Source organism: Trifolium pratense, linkage group LG1, assembly GCF_020283565.1.
Source record: "Trifolium pratense cultivar HEN17-A07 linkage group LG1, ARS_RC_1.1, whole genome shotgun sequence".
NCBI lineage: Eukaryota > Viridiplantae > Streptophyta > Magnoliopsida > Fabales > Fabaceae > Trifolium > Trifolium pratense.
In genome coordinates this window covers 27,924,502-27,930,524 of record NC_060059.1, presented here as the reverse complement: position 1 = coordinate 27,930,524, position 6,023 = coordinate 27,924,502, and the positions used below count along the sequence as shown (strand labels likewise).

The 6,023-nt window shown below is 33.8% G+C and overlaps 1 long non-coding RNA gene across 1 annotated transcript; it reads left to right on the top strand.

The window, feature by feature from the left end:
* Nucleotides 1–3,500: 3,500 nt before the first annotated feature.
* Nucleotides 3,501–4,302, top strand: LOC123924691. Its single transcript, XR_006814818.1, has 2 exons — nt 3,501–3,655; nt 4,060–4,302. It is a non-coding gene; the product is annotated as an uncharacterized LOC123924691 (long non-coding RNA).
* The last annotated feature ends 1,721 nt before the right edge of the window (nt 4,303–6,023 follow it).

The following is a 6,023-nucleotide window of genomic DNA, read 5'->3' as shown; positions in this document are numbered from 1 at the left end:
CAACTACCTCCAGCAGTCTCACAAGTTACCAAATTTGATCACTGTTGCTTTCAATTGCCTCCCTGAAGATCCTCTCAAGGTCTTGCACTTCTTCAGCCACAATTGAAACATAATCGACAAGGTCTCCATGGTCATCCTCTTTGGTTCAACAATACAACTCTCCTCCCTATCTCCGATTAGATAGCCAAGAGCTAATGTTGATTGTCTACCACTATTGGAAGACTCCACTTCAAACTGAGTTTCCACCAAAGTATACCCACCATGATCTCTACCTTGTAACACGCAAGACCTCTTCAACTCCTCTGAAACATACTTCAGGTTATTGTTAGTCTCCAACAATTCCAGTTCAGTTCAACACCTAGTAAACCTTGTTCACTAGTCCAACTAAACTCATGTCACTAACAGGTCCACCCGAAGTCCCACAACTCAACCACATTATGAGAGTCACCACTAGTTATAGATGCATGACCAACTATCTTTGCATCTAAGTTCAGAAACATACCTCACATCGTGTAAAGAAAATCACGATTGTCAAACTTCGTAAGACAAACTGAACCCATACGTTGAACTTCAAGCTTTCCGTCTTCAAGATGAACAACTCCACCTTCAACTAGCTCTAGAGCCTCAAAGTATTCATTCTTTGACCACACGTGATAGGAGCATTCAAAGTTCATGACCCAACACTCCACCGGTTCCCAACTTCCACTAGCACCTCCGCATAATAAAGTTGTTGTTTCAGAAGTAACCCGAGTATTATTACCACCGCCTCTCCAGGCCGACCGTCTTCGCCATCTCCATTAACTCTTTACCTTCGAGGCACCGGATAACAACACTCCATGTTTTACCCATCATCCCGAACATTAAAATTGCTTCCATCTTCACTTTCCAAAATTCCAAATTGCTTTCGGAAAGTCCCTCGATATCCGACTTAGAACCCATGGCGCTCGCTTCAAATTGTTCCAATTGCCCCACGGTGGGCGCCAATTGTTGTGAATTCGTCTTAAAATCACACCAATGAATAACTTGATGTGTGGAGCAATAGAACGGCAACCATATAATTAAGTGGAATAAGCAATAATAATAATAACAACACCGATAAAGAAGATAAAGGAGAAGAAAGAACACGATAATTTGTTTACCCAGTTCGGTCCAATAATGACCTAGTCTGGGGGAGAGAGCAGCCCCTCCGTTCCACTATATCAATGAGTAACTTTACAAGAAATTCCCAAATTGGGTTACAAGAATTAATCCTAATTCTACCCAAATCCCGAATCTCTTCCCGTGGCCAAGAGACTCAATTTGATAAGTGTTTCCCAAGGTGTAATCAATCCCCTTTGCCCAACCCTAGAGTTATACCAAGAGACAACCTCTCTTGTTTCTCTCTAAAACCCTAGCCTTGTGTCGGCGGCAAATCCTAATTGAAAACCCTACATTGTTGCTTCCTTTCTCTCTCTCTCTCTCAATTTTTCTATGAATAAAGTGATCCCTATTTATAGAAAAATATATGCCAAAAATTAGTAACAAATCTGTTTTAAAATAAAACAAATCCAAGTCAGAGTATCTTCCAAGAAAATATATTTTTTTTTCCTAAAAAATCTTCAAAACATCAAAGATGCAAAAAGATTCAACAAAGATTTTTCCAACTTCTTGTAACTGAGATTTCAAGGCATATCCAACAAAATCAATTCAAAAATACATCTCAACATAGTTACATAACATTTTATCAATCATGGTTCACTAAGATCTTAAAGATGAGAGAGCATTTACTGAAACTATATACATGTGAACTCATTCGCTCACATTGTTTCAACTGTGTGTCAGATTGTTTCAATGCTTTTATTTTCTTACTCAACAATTCTCAAGTACTATTTCTTCTTAATTTTCTCAATTGATTTTTCAAATTTCAAACAATTTATCTCCAACTTATGTTGAACCCTAATTCAATTGAATGCTCCTTCATCCCAAGTCAAGAGACAAGGCATTGCTTTTTCTTTCTTTGGTTTAGGGTTTTGATTTTCAAAATAGAAAAAAATTTCAAAATTTAGGCTTAAAGGGGTAGTAGAAACCACCATCTCACAATGTAAGTATTCTGGACTAAGCCTAAGCCCAACATATAATGAAATCGCTCGTCTTCGCATTAAGCTTGATCCACTGGAACTCAAGCCCAAAATCACTCACTCATGTCCAACAGTCATATAAGCCAGTATTCCATGTGTTGGATCACGAGGGGACAGCCGAAAGATCCTCTATATTTGGCTTAAAAACAAGCTTACAAATGAATGAATACCACACTTTAACTCAAAACTTTAAAACATTAGGTTTATGAATTCTCTTACTTATAACATGTTCAACCTTCACTTTTCTAAAATATGTGAGACTTAACTCACCTCACACTTGACACAACAATAAGTAGATGCGTAAGAATCGAGAAAAATTGAGGAAATTTTAATGGAAAGAATACACTCTCTTTCTTTATATTATTATTATGTGATGTAGAAATGTGCCTCAACGTGAGAACGACCGACGACCCGTATAAGTAGGAGCACTTCATTTTTTCATTGATTTCATTGGGAAGTATTTGAATTGCAGTATTATTACTCCCTCCGGTCCTTTTTATAAGGAACACTTAGGGCAAAAAATTTGGTCCTTTTTATAAGAAACTTTGACCAATTTTCAAATGTTTTAAATGTTCAATTTCATTTATGCCCTTATTTATTATGAGAGATAATTTAAAAATAAGTAAGTTAATTGAATAAAGAGTAATTAAATAAGGGTATACATGGAATAAATTAAAATTTATAAGAGTATTAAATGAAAATAACTATGTTAAATGTGTTTCATTGGTCTGTGTGATTTTTTCAAAGTGTTCCTTATAATAAGGACCGGAGGGAGTATACTAATCATCGAAAATAGTGCATCACGTGCAGACGAACAACTGTACACTACGACTTTTGCATTTTCCTTTTTTTTTTTTGACATAAACTTTTTTTTTTGACAACTGTACACTACGACTTTTGCATTTTCCTAGCTAGTTTATTTTATGGAAAGTTATCTCATTCTCATATATTGTCCGCATTTTTTCATTCATATAAAAAAAAAAAACCAGAAACACTCCTCTCAATGTGAGAGAGTAAAAATCGATGGACTTAGTCCAATCAAAAAACTTGTTATTTTTTTATTTAGAAAATCGTTTTGAAAAATTAGGCACCGAAGAAATTACCGGTTCGAGTTATGGACTAGGTCGCTCTCTTTAAGACGTTTCATGGCACTACCCAAATTAACAGTTAGTTCTAACGGAAGTGGACGGACGCTGCCGCCGCCGCGCGTGATAGTCAACATTGTGTGCGGAACGGGTCAACAGTCAACAGGTCAACCAAGAAAAGAATACAATCAGTCAAACAAAAAAATAAAATAAAGGGATGGTCAACAAAAGGGATAGGGTCTCCAAGTCGTGGCCACGAAATCAATTATTTAAGCTCCGAAAATACATCCCCCAAAACTGGGTACCCCTTGGGGTACACCCTAAGAGTTGACCGTCAGCACGAAATCACTTATTTAAGCTCCAAAAATACGTCCCCCATTTATAAAACTGGGTACCCCTTGAGGTACATACACCCTAAGAGTCGACCCTCACATATATAAACATACTAATTAGGTAAGTGTTCTTTCCAATGTGGACTTATTGAAAAAATTTTCAATTCACACTAACACTTAATTCTACACATGAGTTTATATCTTTTCCAACTTCCCTCCATTTTTTTCAACACTTGTTCCAACACTTCTACTATAAAAATAATTGGTACGGTAAATATCTTTCTACTATTATTATTTTTTTAAAAGAATCTTTCTACCAGTATTATTGGGAATTGACAAAACAAAACATCAAAATAATCACCAATTTTGGTGAAACTAAAGTTGATCAAAATAGTCACCCTGATGAGACTCTTAGTCTCCTAGATCTGCATTGATGCAATTGATTAGTGTTGCATAATTATATTTCCATGCATTATTTTATGGTTTTTGTTGATAATAATAATTTATTGTTAATTGTGCGAGCAGATGATGAGCTAGCTAGGGAGGTGGTATTGATGCAGAACAGAAGATCCTGACTGAGGAGTGATCGCCATGCCATAGTAGCAATCATATAGTTTTCCTTAATTATTTTTCTTGCTTTTTTATGTTGTTTTGGTTTTTAGGGTGGACACTTAGATTATAATTTATAAGACTTTAGTGTTAGATTCTATTAAGCTTGATTTATTGTTATTTCAACCTTTTTTAGTGACTTCTTTCGGATTGTTGTTATTACTTTGCACTCGCTTTTTCTTCGTTGGAGGTTTTATTTCACTGGATTTTTCTAATAAGGTTTTTAACGAGGCATAAGTTATATTCATGTTTTTTATTGAGTTTTTTTTTTATATACAAATAAATTCAACTCATATCATTAATCAATTGTTGCTCAATACAAGAAGGAATCAAATAAACAAAAAACATTGCGTCTATTCCAAGAATTGGCCGCTTTAAGTAAAAAGTGAACAACCGAATTTGCTTGGTGCTTAAGAAACTTCACCTCGAAGTTGAAATGTGAGTCACTCTCAAATATCATGTATTCCATGCATGTTCATATGGCTGCACATACAAACCTGCCATTTCCATCTCTGATACACCGACCTCTGTTTGCCATGTTTGTTGCTGCAGATTTTGGTTCTCATTCACGTTACTTGGCTGGAAATTTTGAGCTTCAAACCAATCTGTCCATATATGTAATGTTCCGAATCCGAAATTAATAAAAATCTATTTTTTAAAAATGCTTTTTCGAAAATTTTCTTTCAAGCAGCGGATAATAGAACTATAAAATTTAATTCTATAATGAAATTATTTTAAAATTTGGTTCAGTACTACTTACAACTTACAAGAGAAAAAACTCATGAGTGATGCTAGGATCGTCACACCCTCTAGCACGGTTTAGATAGATACCGTAAAATAAAAAATAAAAAAAAAAAACTCATTCAAATTTTAAATATATTTTTTAATATAAAATATGATATTAATTTTTTTTTGTCAAGTAGCTTGATGGCTAGAAAATCTACCTTAAAGATGAATAAGTGGAGTGTCCCGCTTTCGAACCCAGAACAAGATCTGGACATTTTTAGGCAAATGCTAACGAGTGTTCCGGGCACTCTTTAAGACCTTAAATAGTAAGTTTTTTTATAGATTTTTTTTATGGGAATGCGTAAAGTCAATACATTGAAAATTATACCGTTTAATTTTTTGAAAAAAGTTTCTTAAAATGGAATGTTTAAAGAGTGTACCGGAGCACTCAGCAAGACGTTTATTTTATTCTAAGGTGTGGTACTAATATTTTTGTTTGACTAAGGTGGATTGATTAATATAATTTTATAGATGGATTTGGACGGGTTGTATTCATTATAGTAATATTTTTGTTTGACTAAGGTGGTAATATTTTTGTTTGACAATTTTTGTTTGACTAAGGTGGTAATATTTTTATTTGACTAAGCTGCATTGATTATAATTTTTTTTAGTTTTTTTGTTATACATGGATTGACTTGACTGAGTTTTGGGTACTTCATCCGACGTTAATTATAAATAAATTTTCACTTTTTAGATTTATTGGATAACTAATGTATCTGACTTTAATTATAGACTAAATACATTAATTATCCCATTAATCTAAAAAGTAAAAATTTGATTATAATTAAAGTCGAAGGTTGTTGGAAAGTTTTTAATTAAAAAATTATCGGAATAAAAACTTATGAGCCCAAAGGCAAAGAAATAGTTTATCATTTGTGTACGCTTCATTGAGATGATAGGTATTTCAATTATTATAGACTATATTGATTTTTTTTACTAATAGGCCATTTTATTGTTTTATTTTTTTTTAAATGACAAGTTCTTACTCCCTCCGTACCACAATATATGACACTTTCAGGAAAAGATTTGTACCATAATATATGTCGCTTTATATTACCAATGAAACATTTAATGCTATTTTTCCTATTATACCC